Genomic DNA, 27,257 nt, shown 5'->3' on the forward strand with positions numbered 1-27,257 from the left:
TGTCTATTGTACGCTCTCTATTGTCTATTGTGCACTCTCTATTGTCTATCAGGCATTCTCTATTGTCTATTGGGCACTCTCTATTGTCTATTGTGCACTCTCTATTGTCTATTGGGCACTCTCTATTGTCTATTGTGCACTCTCTATTGTCTATTGGGCACTCTCTGTTGTCTATTGGGCACTCTCTATTGTCTATCGGGCACTCTCTATTGTCTATCGACACTCTCTATTGTCTATTGTGCACTCTTTATTGTCTATCGGGCACTCTCTATTGTCTATTGTGCACTATCTGTTGTCTATTGGACACTCTCTATTGTCTATTGTGCACTCTCTATTGTCTATTGTGCACTCTCTGTTGTCTATGGTACACTCTCTATTGTCTATTGTGCACTCTCTATTGGGCACTCTCTATTGTCTATTGTACACTCTCTATTGTCTATTGTACACTCTCTATTGTCTATTGTGCACTCTCTGTTGTCTACTGTGTGCTCGCTATTGTCTATTGTGCATTCTCTATTGTCTATTGTACACTCTCTATTGTACACTCTCTGTTGTCTATTGTACACTCTCTATTGTCTATTGTGCACTCCATTGTGCACTCTCTGTTTTCTATTGTGCACTCTCTATTGTCTATTGTACACTCTCTATTGTCTATTGTGCACTCTCTGTTGTCTATTGTGCACTCTCTATTGTTTATTGTGCATTCTCTATTGTCTATTGTACACTCTCTATTGTCTATTTTGCACTCTCTGTTGTCTATTGTACACTCTCTATTGTCTATTGTGCACTCTCTATTGTCTATTGTGCACTCACTGTTGTCTTTTGTGCACTCTTTATTGTCTATTGTACACTCTCTATTGTCTATTGTGCACTCTCTGTTGTCTATTGTGCGCTCTATATTGTCTATTGTGCACTCTCTGTTGTCTATTGTACACTCTCTATTGTCTATTATACACTCTCTATTGTCTATTGTCCACTCTCTAGTGTTTATTGTGCACTCTCTGGTGTCTATTGTGCACTCTATATTGTCTATTGTCCACTCTCTATTGTTTATTGTGCACTCTCTGGTGTCTATTGTGCACTCTCTATTGTGCACTCTCTATTGTCGATTGTGCATTCTATATTGTCTATTGTACACTCGCTATTGTATACTCTCTATTGTCTATTGTGCACTCTCTATTTTCTATTGTGCACTCTATATTCTCTATTGGGCACTCTCGATTGTCTATTGTGTACATTCTATTGTCTATTGTGTGCTCTCTATTTTCTATGGGGCACTCTATATTTTCTATTGTGCACTCTCTGGTGTCTATTGTACACTCTCTTTTGTCGATTGTGCACTCTATATTGTCTATGGCATACTCGCTATTGTATACTCTCTATTGTCTATTGTGCACTCTCTATTTTATATTGGGCACTCTATATTGTCTATTGGGCACTCTCTATTGTCTATTGTGCACTCTCTATTGTCTATTGTGAACTCTCTATTGTCTATTGGGCACTCTCTATTGTCTATTGTGCACTCTCTATTGTCTATCGGGCACTCTCTATTGTCTATTGTACACTCTCTATTGTCTATTGTCCTCTCTCTATTGTCTATTGTACACTCTCTATTGTCTAATTTCCACTCTCTATTGTTTATTGTGCACTATCTGGTGTCTATTGTGCACTCTCTGGTGTCTATTGTGCACTCTATATTGTCTATTGTCCACTCTCTATTGTTTATTGTACACTCTCTGGTGTCTATTGTGCACTCTCTATTGTCTATTGTGCACTCTCTATTGTCGATTGGGCATTCTATATTGTCTATTGTACACTCGCTATTGTATACTCTCTATTGTCTATTGTGCACTCTCTATTTTCTATTGGGCACTCTATATTCTCTATTGGGCACTCTCTATTGTCTATTGTGTACATTCTATTGTCTATTGTGTGCTCTCTATTTTCTATGGGGCACTCTATATTTTCTATTGTGCACTCTCTAGTGTCTATTGTATACTCTCTATTGTCGATTGTGCACTCTATATTGTCTATTGTACACTCTCTATTGTATACTCTCTATTGTCTATTGTGCTCTCTCTATTTTCTATTGGGCACTCTATATTTTCTATTGGGCACTCTCTATTGTCCATTGTGTACATTCTATTGTCTATTGTGTTCTCTCTATTTGCTATTGGGCACTCTCTGGTGTCTATTGTACACTCTCTATTGTCTATTATACACTCTCTATTGTCTATTGTGCACTCTCTGTTGTCTATTGTAAACTCTCTATTGTCTATTGTACACTCTCTATTGTCTATGCTCTATTGTTTATTGTGCACTCTCTGGTGTCTATTGTGCACTCTATATTGTCTATTGTCCACTCTCTATTGTTTATTGTGCACTCTCTGGTGTCTATTGTGCACTCTCTATTGTGCACTCTCTATTGTCGATTGTGCATTCTATATTGTCTATTGTACACTCCCTATTGTGCACTCTCTATTGTCTATTGTGCACTCTCTATTTTCTATTGGGCACTCTTTATTCTCTATTGGGCACTCTCTATTGTCTATTGTGTACATTCTATTGTCTATTGTGTGCTCTCTATTTTCTATGGGGCACTCTATATTGTCTATTGTGCACTCTCTGGTGTCTATTGTAGACTCTCTATTGTCGATTGTGCACTCTATATTGTCTATGGCACACTCGCTATTGTATACTCTCTATTGTCTATTGTGCACTCTCTATTTTCTATTGGGCACTCTATATTGTCTATGGCACACTCGCTATTGTACACTCTCTATTGTCTATTGTGCACTCTCTATTTTCTATTGGGCACTCTATATTGTCTATTGGGCACTCTCTATTGTCTATTGTGCACTCTCTATTGGGCACTCTCTATTGTCTATTGTGCACTCTCTATTGTCTATCGGGCACTCTCTATTGTCCATTGTCCACTCTCTATTGTACACTCTCTATTGTTTATTGTGCACTCTCTGGTGTCTATTATGCACTCTATATTGTCTATTGTCCACTCTCTATTGTTTATTGTGCACTCTCTGGTGTCTATTGTGCACTCTCCATTGTCTAGTGTGCACTCTCTATTGTCGATTGGGCATTCTATTTCGTCTATTGTACACTCACTATTGTATACTCTCTATTGTCTATTGTGCACTCTCTATTTTCTATTGGGCACTCTTTATTCTCTATTGGGCACTCTCTATTGTCTATTGTGTACATTCTATTGTCTATTGTGTGCTCTCTATTTTCTATGGGGAATTCTATATTCTCTATTGTGCACTCTCTGGTGTCTATTGTACACTCTCTATTGTCGATTGTGCACTCTATATTGTCTATTGTACACTCGCTATTGTATACTCTTTATTGTCTACTGTGCTCTCTCTATTTTCTATTGGGCACTCTCTATTGTCCATTGTGTACATTCTATTGTCTATTGTGTGCTCTCTATTTTCTATTGGGCACTCTATATTTGCTATTGTGCACTCTCTGGTGTCTATTGTACACTCTCTATTGTCTATTGTACACTCTCTGTTGTCTATTGGGCACTCTCTATTGTCTATTGTGTACTCTCTATTGTCTATTGTGCACTCTCTGTTGTCTATTGGACACTCTCTATTGTCTATTGTGCACTCTCTATTTTCTATTGGACACTCTATATTTTCTATTGTGCACTCTCTGGTGTCTATTGTACACTCTCTATTGTCTATTGTACACTCTCTATTGTCTATTGTTCACTCTCTATTGTCTATTGGTGTGCATTCTCTATTGTGCACTCTCTATTGTCTATTGGTGGGCACTCTCTATTGTATATTGTGCACTCTAGACTTTGGAATTTGTTCCCATTTTTCATTGTAAAATAGCTTAAGTTCCCTAAAACTGAGAGGATATCTGCCGTGTACAGCTCTCTTTAGGTAATTCCACAAGTTTTCAGTAGTATTGAAGTCTGGGCTCTTATTGGAAAATCCCAATAATTTGATTTTCCTTTTCTGAAGTCATGTTTGAATGGGAAATTCCTCTACATCTTCAGCTTTCTGGCAGAGGCCTTTAGGTTTTCTGCCAAAATACCTTGATATTTGGAGCTCTTCATTATCCTATCTATCTTGACAAGAGCCCATGAAGAGTAATAGCCTCAAAGCATGATGCTACCACTACCATGATTTAAAGTCTGTATGGTGTTTCTTGGATTATGAGCTTTATTGTTTTTGCGCAAACATATATTTTAAATTTAGGCTGAAAAGTTCAAACTTGTCAGACCATAGTACATTTTCTCACATGTTTGGGGTGACCAAATGAGTCTTTTGGTATCATTTAGATGGGCTTGGATGTTCCCTTTAGCAAGAAAGAGTTTCCGTCTTGCCACCCTACAACATAGACCAGACATGTGCAGAATACAAGAGATGGTGACCAGTACCTACCAGAAATTAGCTCCTTCAGTGTTGCTGTTGGCATCTTGTAGCCTCCCTGAGAAGATTTCTTCTCATCCTTTCATCAGCTTTGGAGGGTCCTCCTGATCTTTGCAATGTCTCTGTGGTGCCACATTAATGATGATGGTTTTGCCAGTGCTCCGTGTTACATCCAGTGCCTTTGGTATTCTTTTATATCCCTCTTCTGACTGCTACTTTTCAACAATTAGCTTTAATTGTTTCTTTAGCAAGTCATTGTGGACCATAACTCTCTGGAACACAGCTCCTCTCTCTGTCAGACTTTCCCCTAATCTGCCTTCTTTTAAACACTCCCTAAAGACATTTTTGTTCAGAGTAGCCTACCCCCAACTCTGTAAAAAATTAATTCCACCTACCTAAGTATTGCCTTTATCTAACTCTGTATTAACATCGTTCTCACCCTTGCAGTCCTCACCCCCTGTTTCTCACCCTCCTACCTTTTCTACATTGTAAATTCCCACAGGAATAGGGTCCTAAATTCCTCCTGCATGTGTTTGTCAAATTTTGTCTTGTTTCTTACAAGCATTGTATTATAGTTTAGTTTATATCATTTGTACCTATATATATATATGTCTGCACTCACAATGCAATAGGGACATCAACCAGGGTGCCAAGTCAGGTATATCAATAATCCATTATAGAAGAGGACTGCACTCACTGGATTTGGTATATAAAATAAATTTTTTTATTAAGGTGACGTTTCGGGGTACGCAGACCCCTTCCTCAGACCAGGCCTGGTCTGAGAAAGGGGTCTGCGTACCCCGAAACGTCACCTTAATAAAAATTTTTATTTTATATACCAAATCCAGTGAGTGCAGTCCTCTTCTATAATGGATTATATATATATATATTAACGTGTTTACGCTTCTTTAAGGCCTCTATCTTTGGCACACATTTGCATGACAACACAAGAACCTAAACCATGAAAGTTTAATTTTGACTTGAATGTCCCTTTAACTGGCTCTTCTTTGAAGTACAGAGATGATGATTTGAGTTTGAAATCACTTTTGATTTAAATGAAAGTGTTTTTTTGTGATGTCTGCCTCACTTTAAACTGCTTCAGGGCACATTTATTGAAGATTTGAAAACTATAATTCCTTTTTTCCCTTTTATATTGTAATTGGGCTGTCTCGGAAGCTCAATATGAACTTTCAATCATTTTTTTCCCTTAGAATAACCAATTATCAGTAATGGTCATTAAACGGCAAATCACACAGTAGCTAAAAAGTCATTTTCATTTTTTGTTATTACCTAGTTCAGGACACAGCTTTACTGTTAATAATAATGTATCATTTTCAGTAAAAGCAGCACCGCACAATGAGGATACTAATCACTGCAATGGCTATTTGATGATCATATAGAGAGAATACTTTTTATATACATATATCTAGTGCCTAGCTCACAGGCTAACCTGCTGTACCTATATGTTTTACACTGTGAAGACCTGAGAGAGGGAGGGATCTGTACAGTGCATTCCAGGGGGTCTATTTATATATGTGCAGACTGACATGATCCTCTATAGCGAACCATGTCCGCCGCCCATCCGCTAAATGCCGACAGCATACACTGTCAGCATTTATCATTGCATCAGCAGTACTTCTGAACTGCTGGTGCAATACCGCCCCCTGCCGCTAGCCGGGGGTGTCTCAATCAGCCCGATCATACATTATTGGGTGGATTGCTATATGCTGCCTCAGTAGCGGCGTATGAGTTTAGGAGCAGTGGTCTTTAGACCGCTGCTTCTTAATTCCTGTTTCTGGCGAGCCTGAAGGCTTGCGCAGAAACAAGGGGAACAGGGGCCATTTGGCCCTTGTTAAATAGACCCCCAGATCACAAGAGAGACCTGCGCAGTGCATTCCAGATCACAAGAAGGATCTGCACAGTGCATTCCAGGGGGCATATTTATCAATACGCTCGCCGTATTCAGCATTGCACCAGCAGCTCACAAGAGCTGCTGGTGCAACGCCGCCCCCTGCAGACTCACGGCCAATAGGCCACCAGCAGGGGGGTGTCAATCAACCCGATCGTACTCGATCGGGTTGATTTCCGGCGATGTCTGTCCGCCTACTCAGAGCAGGTGGACAGGTTATGGAGCAGCGGTCTTTGTGACCGCTGCTTCATAACTGCTGTTTCTGGCAAACCTGCAGGCTCTCCAGAAACACAGGGCATCAAGCTCCATTTGGAGCTTGATACATATGCCCCCAGGTCACAAGAGGGACCTGCACAGTGCAGTCCAGATCACAGGAGGGATCTGCACAGTAGTGCATTCCAGGTCACAAGAGGGATCTGCACAGTGATTTCCAGGTCACAAGAACGATCTGAACAGTGCATTCCAGGTCACAAGAGGGATGCATACAGTGAATTCTAGGTCATAAGAGGGATGCATACAGTGCATTCTAGGTCATGAGAGGGATGTGTACAGTGCATTCCAGGTCACAAGTAGGGTTGCCAGGTGTCTGGTATTTGACCGGACAGTCCGGTATTTTCAGTTGCTGCCCGGCAATCGGAGCACAAAAAAAAACGGACAAGCCTCTCTAAGACAGTTATTTTTTATTCATAATGATATGCTACTCTAACAAGTTCCCTCCTGACCCAGAGTCCCACTTCCAGCCTGTGTCCCACTCCCAAGCAGCCGCTCCCATGCTCACAGAAGCACAGCACTTTGTTCCATTGACTTTTGGTTCCGCCGAGTAGTGGGCTGCTGTTTATCCATCTAGGGGGCAGAGATAAAGCTGGCTATTGGCAGTTTGACATGCCCGCGGGAGGAGTGAGTGACCTATATGTAAGGTATGTTGTGTCATATTTAGCAGAGGGTGCATGCATCGGTTCGCTAGCACAGTGTAATGAAATACACCTCCTGGATGAGTTGCCTTTGATCACTGAAAACTTACAGTCAGTGGCAAAGGGAACCTGAGTAGTGCGGCGCTCCGCTTCTGAGCCTGGTGAGTGACATGTCAATCATGTGATGCTGATACCTTGAGTAGCACGGCACTCCTCTTCTGAGTCTGGATGGGAGTGTCAGTCACGTGATGCTCTAAACTCACCTAGTCTAGCACGGGTGCTGTAGAGTGGATGCAGCGAGCAATAGAAGACACTTATATTACAATTTTACTTTGAAACTTTTTTGTGGATACATTTTTAAAGGTATTCCCTTACCAGCCATAACAGTCACCACTTCTCTGTAGCAATAGAAGACACATTGGCATCTATTTATCAAGCCGTCAATTTACTTGCATTCAACGGCACCAATACGCTCGCCTAAGATCTCTTAATATCGCTGCCCCGGACCTGAATATGTTCTCCAAAATTATCAAAAAAGCTGTCATCTTGGATGATGTCACTTAAAGGCACCTTCATTCAACAAGAAGACGTTGTCAGAAGAGGATGCTCCGCGTCGGATGTCTTGAAGATGGGGCCACTCCGCGCTGGATGGATGAAAATAGAAGATGCCATCTGGATGAAGACTTCTGCCCGTCTGGAAGACCACTTTTGCCGGATTCGTTGAGGACTTTGGCCCAGTTCGGTGAAGACTTCTCATGGTGAGGTGATCTTCAAGGGGTTAGTGTTAAGTTTTTTTAAGGGGGTATTGGGTGGGTTTTAGAGTAGGGTTGGTTATGGTGGTGGTGGGTTTTAATGTTGAGTGGGTTGTAATTTTTTTTACAGGTAAAGGAGCTGATTACTTTGGGGCAATGCCCTGCAAAAGGCTCTTTTATTGGCTATTTGTAATTTAGTGTAGGCTAGGGTTTTTTTTATTATTTTTTTTTATTATTTTGCTAGGGGGATTAGATTAGGTATAATTAGTTTAAAAATCTTGTAATTTGTTTATTATTTTCTGTAATTTAGTGGGGGGGGTTTGTAATTGCATTTAATTGTATTTAGTTTAGGGAATTTATTTAATTATAGTGTAGTGTTAGGTGTAATTGTAACTTAGGTTAGGTTTTATTTTACAGGTGTATTTGTATTTATTTTAAATAGGTAGTTATTAAATAGTTAATAACTATTTAATAACTATTGTACCTAGTTAAAATAAATACAAACTTGCCTGTAAAATAAATATAAATCCTACAATAGCTACAATGTAACTTTTAATTTAACTTTTAATTAATGTTACAAACTGAGATGCATTATTGTTGTTTAACGTTACAAACTGAGATGCATTGTTGTTGTTTAATGTTACAAACTGAGATGTATTGTTGTTGTTTAATGTTACAAACTGAGATGTATTGTTGTTGTTTAATGTTACAAACTGAGATGTATGGTTGTTGTTTAATGTTACAAACTGAGATGTATTGTTGTTGTTTAATGTTACAAACTGAGATGTATTGTTGTTGTTTAATGTTACAAACTGAGATGCATTGTTGTTGTTTAATGTTACAAACTGAGATGCATTGTTGTTATTAAACAACAACAATGCATCTCAGTTTGTAACATTAAACAACAACCATACATCTCAGTTTGTAACATTAAACAACAACAATACATCTCAGTTTGTAACATTAAACAACAACAATACATCTCAGTTTGTAACATTAAACAACAACCATACATCTCAGTTTGTAACATTAAACAACAACCATACATCTCAGTTTGTAACATTAAACAACAACCATACATCACAGTTTGTAACATTAAACAACAACCATACATCTCAGTTTGTAACATTAAACAACAACCATACATCTCAGTTTGTAACATTAGACAACAACCATACATCACAGTTTGTAACATTAAACAACAACCATACATCTCAGTTTGTAACATTAAACAACAACAATACATCTCAGTTTGTAACATTAAACAACAACAATACATCTCAGTTTGTAACATTAAACAACAACAATACATCTCAGTTTGTAACATTAAACAACAACAATACATCTCAGTTTGTAACATTAAACAACCATACATCACAGTTTGTAACATTAAACAACAACAATGCATCTCAGTTTGTAACATTAAACAACAACAATACATCTCAGTTTGTAACATTAAACAACCATACATCACAGTTTGTAACATTAAACAACAACAATACATCTCAGTTTGTAACATTAAACAACAACCATACATCTCAGTTTGTAACATTAAACAACAACAATACATCTCAGTTTGTAACATTAAACAACAACCATACATCTCAGTTTGTAACATTAAACAACAACAATACATCACAGTTTGTAACATTAAACAACAACCATACATCTCAGTTTGCAACATTAAACAACAACAATACATCTCAGTTTGTAACATTAAACAACAACAATACATCTCAGTTTGTAACATTAAACAACCATACATCTCAGTTTGTAACATTAAACAACAACAATACATCTCAGTTTGTAACATTAAACAACAACAATACATCTCAGTTTGTAACATTAAACAACAACAATACATCTCAGTTTGAAACAACATTTTCTTACAAATTCTGGGGTCTTTTTCAATCTCCTAAAAAACCTGAATTTTGGCAAAAAATCATTTAAAAAACTTTTGCTGAATGTTATTATTATAAGTCAGTGATAGATCTCAAACTAAGGAAGCGCTCACACGATGTTTGCATCAATGTGCAGAATTTATTAATGTTACAGTGATCTAAACATTCACTTCTTCAGGTTCTAAAGGGGACTTTTAGGTACTCAGAATGTCAATAAATTCTGCACATTGATTCTAAAATCCTGTGAGTGCTTCCTTTGCTTGAGATATTTATCTATCGTTAGCACCCAGGTATTTGATATATGAGGACGCTGAGACTGACTGATAGATATACATAATATACACAGTATATACAGTATATCACAAAAATAAGTACACCCCTCACATTTTTGTAAATATTTTATTATATCTTTTCATGTGACAACACTGAAGAAATGACACTTTGCTACAATGTAAAGTAGTGAGTGTACAGCCTGTATAACAGTGTAAATATTTTATTATATCTTTTTATGTGACAACACTGAAGAAATGACACTTTACTACAATGTAAAGTAGTGAGTGTACAGCCTGTATAACAGAGTAAATATTTTATTATATCTTTTCATGTGACAACACTGAAGAAATGACACTTTGCTACAATGTAAAGTAGTGAGTGTACAGCCTGTATAACAGTGTAAATATTTATTATATCTTTTCATGTGACAACACTGAAGAAATGACACTTTACTACAATGTAAAGTAGTGAGTGTACAGTCTGTATAACAGAGTAAATATTTTATTAGATCTTTTTATGTGACAACACTGAAGAAATGACACTTTGCTACAATGTAAAGTAGTGAGTGTACAGCCTGTATAAAGTAGTGAGTGTACAGCCTGTATAAAGTAGTGAGTGTACAGCCTGTATAACAGTGTAAATATTTTATTATATCTTTTCATGTGACAACACTGAAGAAATTACACTTTGCTACAATGTAAAGTAGTGAGTGTACAGCCTGTGTAACAGTGTAAATTTGCTGTCTCCTCAAAATAACTCAACACACAGCCATTAATGTCTAAACCGTTGGCAACAAAAGTGAGTACACCCCTAAGTGGAAATGTCTAAATTGGGCCCAATTAGCCATTTTCTCTCCCCGGTGTCATGTGACTAGTTAGTTTTACAAGGAATCTGGTGTGAATGGGGAGCAGGTGTGTTAAATTTGGTGTTATCGCTCTCACACTCTCTCATACTGGTCACTGGAAGTTTAACAAGGGACCTCATGGCAAAGAACTCTCTGAGGATCTGAAAAAAAGAATTGTTGCTCTACATAAAGATGGCCTAGGCTATAAGAAGAATGAAGGAAAGAAAGGTGAAAAGAAATCCGGTACTTCTTGTTGTGATATTGTAGAAACACGACTTTATTGGCAGATAAAATCAGATTACAGCAGCTACAACAATTCACTCATTGCAGCTCAAAAAACAGCAGCACTGGATGGTGGTCACTAATGCTGTAGTCATATCATAATTAGTGACCATTCCCTTAGTTTAAAAAGGTGTCACTTTTACCCTATTGGTTAAAATTTTAAACACACCTCCTGTGCCGTAATACATAAAGAACATACCTTTAAATTAAGGCCTCTATATCAGACAGTATAACATGACTGTTAGTTGTATTAGGATATGTGTATATTTATCAGTAGCAATCAACTAATATACCTTTATACCTCAATTTTACATATCAATGTACTTCTATTTAAGTCAAACTTCTATTATTCAAATACAGTTCTAAATCTCAAAAATGAATTTAGTTAGAGTATATTGAGAGCAATAATGTGCTGTTAAAGTGATAGTAGCATTTACAGATTATGATTATAAACAGGCAAATATATTGGTTCCATAGAGTTACACTCTTGCCTCATTCAAGGAACATTTTAGAAGAAATTGTACACAAGGTGTGGATAAATGATGAAACTCAATTGGAACCAATTTTACATAGTAAATCGAAGTACAATAAATTGTATCTCACATAATACATCATATATTACACAATACAATACAATATATTATATTGTATTATGTGCTGCATGCTTCACACTAAAAAAACATAAAGAGGCAAGTGCCAAAAATTTATAAGATCAAATTCGCTATTTAGCCCAAAAGGTCTCCTTGTCTTAAGCTTCAGTATCCAAAAAACTTCTTCTCTAGCTAGCAATAAATCCCTATCCCCTCCTCTCTGAGGAGATGGGACATGTTTTACAATGTTCCAATTTAAAGAGACAGAGCTTTTATTATGGACATATGAAAAGTGTGTAATCAACGGTGTAGTGAGGGTACCTGTTTTAATGTTGTTAATATGCTCACGTAATCTAGATCTAACCTCTCGTGAGGTCATTCCTATGTATTGCAAATTGCATTGTGAGCATGTCAGAAGGTAAATTACATAGGTAGCCCTGCAGTTGAAACATCTCTCATGTTCAAAAGTCTCCCCCGTCATGGTACTTGCAAAGCCATTTCCCACGGATTTGATTGGCTGCATGCTATACAGTCAATATAATGACATTTAAAAACTCCCTTAGTGCTCAGCCAGGAACTTGGAGTGTCCCTATTCCTAGCTCTAAGCATACTGGGTGCTACCTTGTTTCCTATTGTTGCACCTCTCCTAAATGCAAAGCGGCATCCTTTTCTGACTACATCAGCCAAACCTTCGTCCGCTAAAAGTAAGGGAAAATGTTTAGAGACTATATTGCAAATCTCCCCGTACTGGTCACTATACGTTGTCAAGAATGTTGTTGTCTTTTGTGTGTAGTCCCTAGTTTGGTTACTACTTTTGCTTTTATTTTCGATATTTGTCACCAGCAGGGAGTCCCTATCTCTTTCTTGATACCTAGTACCATCTTCTTAGGATAATCTCTAGAGACTATCTTAAAATCTTTTAAAATTTTAACCAATAGGGTGAAAGTGACACCTTTTTAAACTAAGGGTGATGGTCACTAATTATGCTATGGCTACGGCGTGGGAAGCCGAAATGCGTCAGCATTAGTGATCACCTTTCCGTGCTGCTGTTTTTTGAGCTTCAATGAGTGAATTGTTGTAGCTGCTGTAATCTGATTTTATCTGCCAATAAAGCTGTGTTTCTACAAATTCACAACAAGAAGTACATGATTTCTTTTCATCTTTCTGTCCTTCACTTATTTGAGCCTACGATTGAAGTCCAGTTGTATCGCTTCCTGGTTGAGCCCCCTCGCCCACCCAATAGAGAACAGAGGCGGGATTATGCACTAACGTCAGACGCCAAGCCGAGTTTGGACACACAAACTCACACAGAATCGAGGATCCCAGAAAGCTGGAGGAGGGGAACGGATGGCAGAGCCGGAGATACCGCTGTTGGCGATTGGATTGCTCTCCCCCAGGACCGAGCACTGAAGCGACGATTAGTGAGTAATTATGTGTGTGAGCCTTTGTATCTGATTGATTTTTCATAATATTTCTTGTTCTAACCTATTGGGGTGGGAGTGAGGAGAGGTGCCTTGTTCCAAAACCACACGGATAGGAGAAATTACACTGCTTTCTATAAGAAGATTGCCAAGACCCTGAAACTGAGCTGCAGCACGGTGGGCCAGACCATAAAGAGGTTTCACAGAACAGGTTCCACTCAGAACAGGCCTCGCCATGGTCGGAAAAAAAAATTGAGTGCATGTGCTCAGCATCATATCCAGAGGTTGTCTTTGGGAAATAGATGTATGAGTGCTGCCAGCATTGCTGCAGACATTGAAGGGGTGGGGGTCAGTTTGTCAGTGCCCAGACCATACGCCGCACACTTCATCAAATATATCTGCATGGCTGTCGTCCCAGAAGGAAGCCTCTTCTAAAGATGATGCACAAGAAAGCCTGCAGTTTGCTGAAGACAAGCAGACTAAGGACATGGATTACTGGAACCATGTCCTGTGGTCTGATGAGACCAAGATAAACTTATTTGGCTCAGATGGTGTCAAGCAAGTATGGCGGCAACCAGGTGAGGAGTACAAAGACAAGTGTGTCTTGCCTACAGTCAAGCATGGTGGTGAGAGTGTAATGGTCTGGGCCTGCATGAGTGCTTGCGGCACTGGGGAGCAACAGTTCATTGAGAAAACCATGAATGACAACATGTACTGTGACATACTGAAGCAGAACATGATCCCCTCCCTTTGGAGACTGGGCCACAGGGCAGTATTTATCAGGTTCCTTGGTTATTTGAATCACAACTGCAGAGTCTAAATAAATTATATTTGTTTCACAACTGAAGTACAGGCTATTATATCAGCATAGACTGTTTTATTCAGAGTGATTTTTATAAGTAATGGCAGTAAGTCTTTATATGGTTATATTATATCGTTATACCATATAAATATTTAGAGGCTGAAAATAAGTATTATTATTAATAACAGCTTTTGACAATAATTGTGCTCAAACCCAAATGTGAGAGATAGTGTTCATTGTAATAATCACTGAGGCATGAGAGATGTGAGACACACAGACTGCAGCTGCTGACAGGGGCGTGACCTGCTGCGAGACACAGCACACAGAGTAAGGCTTGCAGCGTGGAAATCTGAACACAGGCTAGTGATTGTAAATAGAGCTGTGAGACACGCTGAGTTGTAAGGAGCTGTATGGCACGCTGAGATGTATGAAGCTGTGTGACGTCACATAAAGTCCGTTACTGTCCGGTATGAGAATGTATTCAAAGGAAGTTCATAGAATTAAATAAAACATTCATTGCAATCAAAGTAATTTCTGAGAGACAAAGTCAGTTTACAAAAGTTCAAAAAGGAAACATGAAATTTGTAATTAGCCGTTACCTAAGGCATCCAAGGTAAATTAGATTTGATACTAATACCGTAGTAGTAGTTGGTAGAATCCTCCTGTTGGAAATTAGATAGCAATTCCTGTAGAGATGAGGAGTTGAATAACTTAATACTTCTTGGAATAGCAATCTTCAGGATGAATGAGACTAGTTGTTATTAGTCCCTTTGTGACCAAACTGCAGCTGGTATTTGTAAATCCAAATGTTAAAGTAGTAGAAGTAAAACTTCTTTTGATAAGTATATAGCTTATAAGAAAGAGAGCACTGGTTTCAACAAACAATACTCAACAACTAAGCACTTGTTTGGGGCGGGGTGATGCCTTAAGTACAGGTGAGGAAGGTGAGTTGAGGCAAAAAGTAAAAGCAGGACTGGAATCCTTACAGATCCCCCCCCTCAAGCAAGCCGACCACGGGTTGGAATTTAGGTCTGTTTGGATATCTTCTATGAAAACGAGCAATAAGCTTTGGAGCATTAATGTGTGCATGAGGTTCCCAAGTATCATCCTCTGGGGCGAACCCTTTCCATCGGACCAGATACTGTAATTCCCCATTATAAAATCTTGAGTCCAAAAGATCATAAACTTCATAGACATCAGTGCCCAATTGAATAGGAGAAGGGGGTAGAAGAGGTACATCAGGTTTATCTCCCAAGTAGGGTTTCAATAATGATACATGGAAAGTTGGGTGGATGGGTAAAGAATCAGGTAGATCAAGCCTGACGGCATTTTCATTGATGATGTGTAGAATTTTGAATGGGCCAAGGAACAACCCAGCCAATTTTTTACTTGGTAAGTGCATTTTAATGTTTTTGGAAGATAACCAAACATAGTCCCCTATAGAATATTTCGGAGAAGCTCTACGACGTAAATCATAAAATTTCTTCTGAGACGCCTGAGCTTGTTTGATGTTATCTCGTAAATGTAGGAAATTTTCAGCTATGTTTTGTGTTAGCACATCAACAGATGGTGAGTCATGAGTAGAAGTCGTTTGGATAGTGAATCTTGGATTAAAACCATAGTTGGCGAAAAAGGGAGAGTAATTTGTAGTGCTGTTAATGGTATTGTTATAGGCAAATTCAGCCATGGAGAGAAAGGAAGTCCATTTATTTTGATGATATGAGCAATAGCATCGTAGATATTGCTCAAGCCACTGATTGAGTCTCTCAGTTTGGCCATTAGTCTGAGGGTGGAAGGCTGTGCTTAACCTTTGATCGATTTGGAGTGCTTTAGTGAGTGCTTTCCAGAAGCGAGAGGTGAATTGGGTTCCTCTATCAGTAGTTAAAATGGATGGTAACCCGTGGTATCGTACAATGTGGTTTAGAAATAAATATGCTGTTTCAATGGAAGTGGGTAACTTATGAAAAGGAATAAAATGTGCCATTTTAGTAAAATGATCGGTAACAACTAAAATGGTGGTTTGTCCAGAACTAGGTGGTAGATCAACTATAAAATCCATTCCCAAATGAGACCAAGGAGATTCCGGTACTTCCAAAGGAATTAAATAGCCATAGGGAGGTCTCCTTTCTGGTTTTGATACTGTACAGGTTGTACAATGTTGTGTATATTCCTTTATACTGGTTTTCATCGATGGCCACCAGTAACTTCTGGAGATGAGCTCATGTGTACGTTTAATTCCTGGATGACCAATTAGTGGAGGGTCATGATGATCTTTGATTATTTTCTGTCTGAAACGTTCTGGAATATAAAGTTTAGAACCATGGAAGTAAAAACCATCCTGGAGGGTTAGGCTATCTAGTAGGGTTTTGTCTTCTGAAGAAAGATCAGATTGGTATTCCTTATCCTGTTGAGATAGGATAGCAAGGAATCGAGTAGGGGGAAGAATGCTAGTAGGAGAGTCTTCCTGTATAGGTCTTGGATCTCGTCGAGAGAGTGCATCTGCCTTCCCATTTTTTGAACCCGGCCTGTACATGATTTGGAAATTGAAACGACTAAAGTAGAGACTCCATCTCACTTGACGTCCAGATAAAGTTTTATTATTTTGTAGATATTCCAAATTCCGGTGATCCGTATAAATCACTATAGGTAGGGAGGTACCTTCAAGGAGATGTCTCCAGAATTCGAAGGCTCTTTTAATGGCTAGAAGTTCCTTGTCCCCAATGGAATAATTGATCTCTGCTGGAGTCATAATTTTTGAATAGAACCCAACTGGGTGTAGTGGTTCTGTAGGAGACTGTCTTTGGGAGAGGACAGCGCCAAGAGCATAATCTGAAGAATCCACCTCTAGGGTATATTGAAGGTTTGGATCAGGATATTTCAGAATGGGGGCAGATGAAAAGGAATTCTTTAGGAAGTTGAACGCATCATCCTGTTCTTTAGTCCACTGGAAAGAGCAATTAGCACTAGTTAATTTAGTCAGAGGTTTTGCAATTTTAGAAAAATTGCGAATGAACTTTCTGTAATAGTTACTGAAACCAAGAAACTTTTGTAGTTCTTTCCGTGTTGAAGGTGTGGGCCATGATTTTACTGCTTCCACTTTGTTATCTTGCATTTGAATCCCATTTGGGCTGATGGAGTAACCCAGGAACTCTATTTTGTTGGTGTGGAAAATACATTTTTCCAATTTGGCGTATAGCCGATGGACTTGGAGTCTTGCTAAAACCCAACTAACATGTTTGATATGTTCTTCTAGATTTGTGGAATAGATTAAACTGTCATCTAGGTAGACAACAACACATGTGTCAAGGAGATCATGGAAAATGTCATTAATAAAGAACTGGAAAGTTGCGGGTGCGTTAGTTAAGCCGAAAGGCATAACTAGATATTCAAACAACCCATACCTAGTTCTAAAAGCGGTAAGCCACTCATCCCCCTCACGGATACGCACTAAATTGTACGCCCCTCTCAAATCTAATTTAGTAAAAATCTGAGCATGCCTGAGTCTTTCTATGAGTTCAGGAATGAGGGGGAGAGGGTATCGGTTTTTTATGGTTATTTTGTTCAATTGTCTGAAGTCAATGATAGGCCGAAGAGATTGGTCTTTGTTCCGCACAAAGAACATTCCTGCACCAGCAGGAGAAACCGAAGGACGGATAAACCCTTTCTTTAGATTTTCATCTAGGTAAGTTTTTAGATGATCCAGTTCCGGTTGACAAAGTGGGTATAAATGTCCAATAGGTGGCGTGGTTCCAGGTTTCAGTTCAATAGGGCAGTCGTAGATTCTGTGTGGGGGAAGGGTATCTGCTTCCTTCTTACTGAAGACTTCAGAGAACTGCTTGTACATTTCTGGTATCAGAGTTTCTGATGTGGAGGATAAACCGTGAAAAAAAGTTCTATGGCAAGTCTGTTGACAGAAATCAGAATTTAATTGAACTTTTAAGGATTTCCAATTAATATCAGGTTCGTGTAGCTGTAACCAAGCTAGCCCAAGTACTATTGGGAATAATGGAGAAGTGATTACATCAAAAGTGAGATGTTCATGATGTGTTTTTAATGTAGTGACAGAGAGCGGGATGGTGTGATGTGTAATTGGCCCTGATGATATCTCAGAGCCATCAACCACACGAAGGAAAATAGGAGACAACTTTTTTATCAATGGTATTTTATTTTTAGAAACCAAAGAACTGTCAATGTAGTTTCCTTGTGCTCCTGTATCCAAGATGGCTGGAATGGTCAGTTGTTTATTTGCCCACTGTAGAGAAAGAAGTAAAGAACAATGAAGAGGGTTGTTATGCTTTGACTGGAGAGAAAGATTGGTATGGTACTTACTCTTCTTGTTCTGTGGCAAAGATGGGCAATCCTTTAAAGTATGAGATGAGGATGCGCAATACATGCAGAGGCCTCTAGTCTTCCTTCTGATACGTTCTTCAGGAGTTAGAGGTCCTCTGAAAAAACTTACATCCATTGCTTCAGCACCAGTTGAACCAGTATGAGGACTGTTAGAAGTGGGATGGTTAAAAACCTTATCCTTCTTATGAACAATTTCAGGGTATTGACGTTCAATTCTTCTTTCACGTAATCTCCTATCAATTTGCCTGCTGAGCTTCATAAGGCCTTCCAATGTTTCAGGTAACTCAGTTCGGGCTAATTCATCTTTTACTGCGTCAGAGAGTCCAAGCCTGAACTGGTTTTTTAAAGCAATGGCGTTCCACTGAGAGTCAATAGAATATTGCTTGAATTCTGTTATGTAACATTCAACAGGTTTGTTACCTTGTTTTAAGTTCCTCATCTTTTTCTCAGCAGTATACTGTAGGTTAGAATCATAGTATAATTCATCCATGATATCCAGAAAAGATGAAAAAGATGAAAGAACAGCATTATTTGTCTCAAAGAGAGTGTCTGCCCAAATGCGAGGTTCACCTCTTAAATAGCTTATCATTGTAAGGACTTTAACCCTATCATTTGGGTATGTTTTAGGTTTAAGGGTGAAATTAAGCAGACAAGCATTTTTGAATTGACGGTATAAATTCCTATCTCCATTGAAAAAATCTGGAGGTGCAATAAATGGTTCTGACAGATTGTCAGGAAGGCTCTGTTTAATAGAGACAGTGTCTTTTATTACTTTTCTTAAAGTTTCATTTTCTAATTGTAACTCTCTAAAGGCTTGACTAAGTTGGTCAACTCTTTGTGTTAAATTATAAACAATTTGAGGAAGCTCTGCTGGATCCATATTTTAAGGCTTAGTTGTTATATCAGGTTCCTTGGTTATTTGAATCACAACTGCAGAGTCTAAATAAATTATATTTGTTTCACAACTGAAGTACAGGCTATTATATCAGCATAGACTGTTTTATTCAGAGTGATTTTTATAAGTAATGGCAGTAAGTCTTTATATGGTTATATTATATCGTTATACCATATAAATATTTAGAGGCTGAAAATAAGTATTATTATTAATAACAGCTTTTGACAATAATTGTGCTCAAACCCAAATGTGAGAGATAGTGTTCATTGTAATAATCACTGAGGCATGAGAGATGTGAGACACACAGACTGCAGCTGCTGACAGGGGCGTGACCTGCTGCGAGACACAGCACACAGAGTAAGGCTTGCAGCGTGGAAATCTGAACACAGGCTAGTGATTGTAAATAGAGCTGTGAGACACGCTGAGTTGTAAGGAGCTGTATGGCACGCTGAGATGTATGAAGCTGTGTGACGTCACATAAAGTCCGTTACTGTCCGGTATGAGAATGTATTCAAAGGAAGTTCATAGAATTAAATAAAACATTCATTGCAATCAAAGTAATTTCTGAGAGACAAAGTCAGTTTACAAAAGTTCAAAAAGGAAACATGAAATTTGTAATTAGCCGTTACCTAAGGCATCCAAGGTAAATTAGTTTTGATACTAATACCGTAGTAGTAGTTGGTAGAATCCTCCTGTTGGAAATTAGATAGCAATTCCTGTAGAGATGAGGAGTTGAATAACTTAATACTTCTTGGAATAGCAATCTTCAGGATGAATGAGACTAGTTGTTATTAGTCCCTTTGTGACCAAACTGCAGCTGGTATTTGTAAATCCAAATGTTAAAGTAGTAGAAGTAAAACTTCTTTTGATAAGTATATAGCTTATAAGAAAGAGAGCACTGGTTTCAACAAACAATACTCAACAACTAAGCACTTGTTTGGGGCGGGGTGATGCCTTAAGTACAGGTGAGGAAGGTGAGTTGAGGCAAAAAGTAAAAGCAGGACTGGAATCCTTACAGTATTCCAACATGATAACGACCCCAAACACACCTCCAAGACCACCACTGCCTCGCTAAAGAAGCTGAGAGTAAAGGTGGCGGACTGGCCAAGCATGTCTCCAGACCTAAACCCTATTAAGAATCTGTGGGGCATCCTCAAATGGAAGGTGGAGGAGTGCAAGGTCTCTAACATCCACCAGCTCTGTGATGTCGTCATGGAGGAGTTGAAGAGGACTCCAGTGGCAACCTGTGAAGCACTGGTGAATGATAGATAGATGAATGGTTAGATAGATGAAAGATAGATAGATAGATAGATGGATAAATGAATGGATTGATGAATGGATAGATGGATGGATAGATAGGTTGATTGATGGATAGATGATTGATAGATAGATAGATAGATAGATAGATAGATGATGGATAGAGATAGATAGATAAATAGATAGACAGATTCAAATTAGGGTACTGCATTCTAACTTATATTAGTCAACTACAAGGGTGTCAAACATTTAGAAAAAGAGGCTCTGCACTTACTGGAGTAACAAAAAGTGTTAACATTATTTACTAAGGTTCCTTAATAAATGTTATGTTAACACTTTTTGTGAGTGCAAAGCCCATTTTTCCCTATTACATATAGATATACAGAAATAGGTACAGTATATAGATATATCTCTCACAACATAAACATTGATCAGGTGACCTAACACCTTAAAGGGGCATTAAACCCAATTTTTTTCTTTCATGATTCAGATAGAGAATACCATATTAAACAACTTTCTAATTTACTTCTATTATCTAATTTGCTTCATTCTCTTGATATTCGTTCCTGAAAAGCATATCTAGATAGGCTCAGTAGCTTCAGATTGGTGGCTGCACATAGATGCCTCATGTGATTGGCTCACCAATGTGCATTGCTATTTCTTTAACTAAGGATATCTAAAGAATGAAGCAAATTAGATTATAGAAGTAAATTGGAATGTTGTTTAAAATTGTATTCTCTGTCTGAATAATGAAAGAAAAATTTTGGGTTTAATGTCCCTTTAAGGTTGAAATATAGATGTATAAGCACAGAAATAGCCTGATTTTGCAAAGTTACCACTATATTTGTTATATATTTGTGTATTGAGATGTGGCATATTACTGATTTTGGATATTTTACATGAATTATATTTTGGGATGATTTAGCTCAATATGTGTGAGTCGTCTTGTTTACAATAACCTACAATGTATAAGGAGATTTTGTTTATTTTTAGCTACAAATTTAAAATGTTTCTCAATATTTTTAAAGTGTTTGTAAGTTTGCATGTTCAGTTATTATTTACTGCCGGTGAACTGAACTCCTGATATCAAACTGATAAATGACATTAACATATTTTGAACTTCAAAAGTTCCTTAATTCTGCTTCTAAGGGCTTTTTTTCTTAACATAACACTTTGCTAAATATGTTAAGACTCTACAAGTAGAATACACATCTCATAAAAAGAGTACAGTACAGCGAGATAGCCCTTTAAATTATTAAATAATATTTGTGTCTGTGTCTTCACTAACAAAAATGCTTGTTGGTTGGCATCACTGAATGTAATTCTTGTTAATTTATGTAATTTTTTCCAAAGGTTTGTTCCACTTTTGCTGTAGAATAAAAACACTATTGAGTTATTGCATTCTATAAAAGTAAAACTAGACAATTAATGTAAAATGATGGCGCAAAAAGAAAATAGCTCCAACCTGGTGCCGCGCATACCAAGAACGCCGTACTTAGCATCTTAGCGTGCAACTGTTTACAGAAATAGAAACGCTGCCATTATTCATTTCTTCAAGGTTACATCTTAAAGGAAATAGCTTTGCTGAACAGATGTAGATTAATGTAGCCTATCTGTCCTGTTGCCCAGCACACAGCTCCTTATCTCTTATTGACGTTATTTAACGGATTTAGATTTTTTCCCAGATGCAGTTGACAATGGAGATAGCCAAACCTACCATGATACATAATAAGTTAATGCTCCTTTGTGTCACTATCATTTGACTGTGATATCTGTAGTTCTTCAATCAAAGACAAACTATGCTACATATCAGCTCAAAAACTGTAGTAAATTAAATCACTAACACGGAAAATTCACAATCTGACAACATTATTCTAAAATCCTAATTTGTAGTCATTGGGTCATGGGCAACTATTCGCGTTATGGAAATTTGTGGCACTATATAAATGATAATAAGAGGGGATTTTTTTCTCTTTATATCCAAGTTTATATAATCATTATTATTGCTTATTTTTTCCCTCCACCAAAAACATTGCGCTAGATTCAATGGAGTTTTGTTAGGCTGCAAAGACATCTCATTGTTAAGGCGAGATGACGTCTAAAATTAATTGAGTTTAGCTTGAGCTATTTTTTCTGGCCGATCACCAGTGGGTGTCACTTTTAATAACATAAATAATTGTATTAAATGGGCTAATACGTGATATTTCTCACAGTAAAGGAGAGTCGCTAGCAATGGGGAAAAACAATAATTACAACTGCAACCATGTTTGAGAAAAGGTTATCTGGAAAAGCCTGAAGTTACTAAATATTTGTCTGGCTTTTTTGTTATATTAAAATAATGTCGCTGGATAGAACGGAATGTGCTCTGGAAATCTCTCACAGGATAAAATGCAGCTGACAATAAGTGTTTCAGGGTGTTCAGGGCGTTGTCCATTCATCGCCTACACTGTTTATCATCATGCAGGATATAAAAAGACGCGATTGTCTGTGAAGTGTCTCGCAGTCGTGTCTCGTTTTTCAATTAATTTTATTTTTCTTTGATTTCGTTTCAGGATTTCTTTTTTTGCGTATGTTAGAGTGAACTGTTTTATAGAAGATGCCATTTTATTTTTATTCACTGCCTTTAATTGCAGCAAAGCCCACGGAAAATAAAGGTAAAGCGATGCTTAATGATTATTTGTTTTTTAAAGGGACATGAAACCCAGCATTTTTCTTTCATGATTCAGATAGACAATACAATTTTAAACAGCATTTCAATTTACATCTATAATCTAATTTGCTTAGTTCTTTATGTATCCGTTGTTGAAGAATTAGCAATGTACATGGGTAAGCCAATAACACGAGGCATCTATGTGTAGCCACCAATCAGCATATTTAGCATATTTAGATATCCCTTTTAACAAAATAATATCAAGAGAATGAAGCAAATTAGATATTAGAAGTAAATTACAATTACATGAAAGAAAGAAAATGGTTTCTAATGTCCCTTTAAGAAGATTTCATCTTTCCACGAGGCCCCTCAGCAACCTCCCTTAAGCCCAGCAATTCCACTGCTCCTGTAAAGTACTTTGTCTCATGGCTGTGTCTTACTATTTCAGTCCTGGTGAGGTATCTTGTTTTTATTTGGCTCCTCCAAATAAGGAGAATGGTGGCTGCCGTTTGGCTGTTAAAAAATATTTGCAGTAAAAAGGATGTTCATTTACAAAAGAAATGAGACTTGGCTGATATGTTATTCTATAGCAACACAACAGTATTTTTTGTAATTACAACGTGTTTCTGTCCCTTTAAATACTCAATCAAACTGAGATGAAACTATAATTATATTTAAGCACATATGAAATGCCATTCTAGGATAAAAATGCGTCAGAAGGAGACATTTTTCCTTTAAATTCTGATTAGGTTTACTTTGCTTGCTGATTTCTCTGTGACCCGAGAGTAATGAATAAAATAAGATAGACACTATAGGTTTTTGTGTACTATGGTTATATTGGGATATAGGATCTGTAAGGCACAACGCTGTTGTATTTATCATTTTAATAAACAAAATAAAAACGCACAACGAAATAAAAAAACTGTAGTAAATATAAAGTTATTGATAATGTTTAATATGATCTATAATATAATTTATGATGATATTATGATGTCATCGTTGATATCCAGTGTTATAAATGAGTCTCAGGAATTTCAGTGGAAATCGCTGCATGCGGAGGGCATATGCCGTCCGCAATTAATATTGCACAAGCATTTCTCCAGAAATACTTGTGCAATGCCGTCCCCTGCTCACTAACGGCCAATCGGCCACTAGCAGGGGCATCCAAAGCAGCAACCACTGCTTGATAAATGTCTTTTCTTTCCTACAGTAAGTAAAACATAATCTTCATATGTCCCACATTTTGTGTTAATGTCAGTGAGACTTAAAAATTTATGTTTTTTCAAGTAGTTTTTACGAGTACTTTATGTAAAATAATAAAACTCACACAAAAAAAAAAACAGGAAGCTTAGTGCTTGGCACCTAGGAACTGCACTAACTTTAGAGCAGGTCCTGGGAGCTAAACGTCTAAGCCTCCTGTAAGCACAGCTCGGGCAAGAAAAAGATCAGGATGGCGCAGTCAGTACTCTGGCAAGAAGAGGATCAGGTTAGCGCAGTCAGAGCTCTGGCAAGAAGAGGATCGGGTTAGCGCGGTCAGTACTCTGGCAAGAAGAGGATCAGGTTAGCGCAGTCAGAGCTCTGGCAAGAAGAGGATCAGGTTAGCGCAGTCAGTACTCTAGCAAGAAGAGGATCAGGTTAGCACAGTCAGTACTCTGGCAAGAAGAGGATCAGGTTAGGGCAGTCAGTACTCTGGCAAGAAGAGGATCAGGTTAGCACAGTCAGTACTCTGGCAAGAAGAGGATCAGGTTAGTGCACTCAGAGCTTTGCCAAGAAGAGGATCAGGTTAGTGCAGTCAGTACTTTGGCAAGAAGATGATCAGGTTAGCGCGGTCAGTACTCTGGCAAGAAGAGGATCAGGTTAGCGCAGTCAGTACTCTGGCAAGAAGAGGATCAGGTTAGCACAGTCAGTACTCTGGCAAGAAGAGGATCAGGTTAGCACAGTCAGTACTCTGGCAAGAAGAGGATCAGGTTAGCACAGTCAGTACTCTGGCAAGAAGAGGATCAGGTTAGCACAGTCAGTACTCTGGCAAGAAGAGGATCAGGTTAGCACAGTCAGTACTCTGGCAAGAAGAGGATCAGGTTAGCACAGTCAGTACTCTGGCAAGAAGAGGATCAGGTTAGCGCAGTCAGTACTCTGGCAAGAAGAGAATCAGGTTAGCGCGGTCAGTACTCTGGCAAGAAGAGGATCAGGTTAGCGCGGTCAGTACTCTGGCAAGAAGAGGATCAGGTTAGCGCAGTCAGTACTCTGGCAAGAAGAGGATCAGGTTAGCGCGGTCAGTACTCTGGCAAGAAGAGGATCAGGTTAGCGCGGTCAGTACTCTGGCAAGAAGAGGATCAGGTTAGCGCAGTCAGTACTCTCACAAGAAGAGGATCAGGTTAGCGCGGTCAGTACTCTTGCAAGAAGAGGATCAGGTTAGCGCAGTCAGTACTCTGGCAAGAAGAGGATCAGGTTAGCGCGGTCAGAGCTCTGGCAAGAAGAGGATCAGGTTAGCGCAGTCAGTACTCTGGCAAGAAGAGGATCAGGTTAGTGCAGTCAGTACTCTGGCAAGAAGAGGATCAGGTTAGCACAGTCAGTACTCTCACAAGAAGAGGATCAGGTTAGCGCAGTCAGTACTCTGGCAAGAAGAGGATCAGGTTAGCGCAGTCAGTACTCTGGCAAGAAGAGGATCAGGTTAGCGCAGTCAGTACTCTGGCAAGAAGAGGATCAGGTTAGCACAGTCAGTACTCTGGCAAGAAGAGGATCAGGTTAGCGCAGTCAGTACTCTGGCAAGAAGAGGATCAGGTTAGCGCAGTCAGTACTCTGGCAAGAAGAGGATCAGGTTAGCACAGTCAGTACTCTGGCAAGAAGAGGATCAGGTTAGCGCAGTCAGAGCTCTGGCAAGAAGAGGATCAGGTTAGCGCAGTCAGTACTCTGGCAAGAAGAGGATCAGGTTAGCGCAGTCAGTACACTGGCAAGAAGAGGATCAGGATGGCGTAGTCAGTACTCTAGCAAGAAGAGGATCAGGTTAGCACAGTCAGTACTCTGGCAAGAAGAGGATCAGGTTAGCGCGGTCAGTACTCTGGCAAGAAGAGGATCAGGTTAGCGCAGTCAGTACTCTGGCAAGAAGAGGATCAGGTTAGCGCAGTCAGTACTCTGGCAAGAAGATGATCAGGTTAGCCGGTCAGAGCTCTGGCAAGAAGAGGATCAGGTTAGCGCAGTCAGTACTCTGGCAAGAAGAGGATCAGGTTAGCGCACTCAGTACTCTGGCAAGAAGAGGATCAGGTTAGCGCAGTCAGTACTCTGGCAAGAAGAGGATCAGGTTAGTGCAGTCAGTACTCTAGCAAGAAGAGGATCAGGTTAGCACAGTCAGTACTCTGGCAAGAAGAGGATCAGGTTAGCACAGTCAGTACTCTGGCAAGAAGAGGATCAGGTTAGCACAGTCAGTACTCTGGCAAGAAGAGGATCAGGTTAGCACAGTCAGTACTCTGGCAAGAAGAGGATCAGGTTAGCACTAGCACAGTCAGTACTCTGGCAAGAAGAGGATCAGGTTAGCGCAGTCAGTACTCTGGCAAGAAGAGAATCAGGTTAGCGCGGTCAGTACTCTGGCAAGAAGAGGATCAGGTTAGCGCGGTCAGTACTCTGGCAAGAAGAGGATCAGGTTAGCGCAGTCAGTACTCTGGCAAGAAGAGGATCAGGTTAGCGCGGTCAGTACTCTGGCAAGAAGAGGATCAGGTTAGCGCGGTCAGTACTCTGGCAAGAAGAGGATCAGGTTAGCGCAGTCAGTACTCTCAAAAGAAGAGGATCAGGTTAGCGCGGTCAGTACTCTTGCAAGAAGAGGATCAGGTTAGCGCAGTCAGTACTCTGGCAAGAAGAGGATCAGGTTAGCGCGGTCAGAGCTCTGGCAAGAAGAGGATCAGGTTAGCGCAGTCAGTACTCTGGCAAGAAGAGGATCAGGTTAGTGCAGTCAGTACTCTGGCAAGAAGAGGATCAGGTTAGCACAGTCAGTACTCTCACAAGAAGAGGATCAGGTTAGCGCAG

The sequence above is a fragment of the Bombina bombina genome, chromosome 8 (assembly GCF_027579735.1).
Source record: "Bombina bombina isolate aBomBom1 chromosome 8, aBomBom1.pri, whole genome shotgun sequence".
Taxonomy (NCBI): domain Eukaryota; kingdom Metazoa; phylum Chordata; class Amphibia; order Anura; family Bombinatoridae; genus Bombina; species Bombina bombina.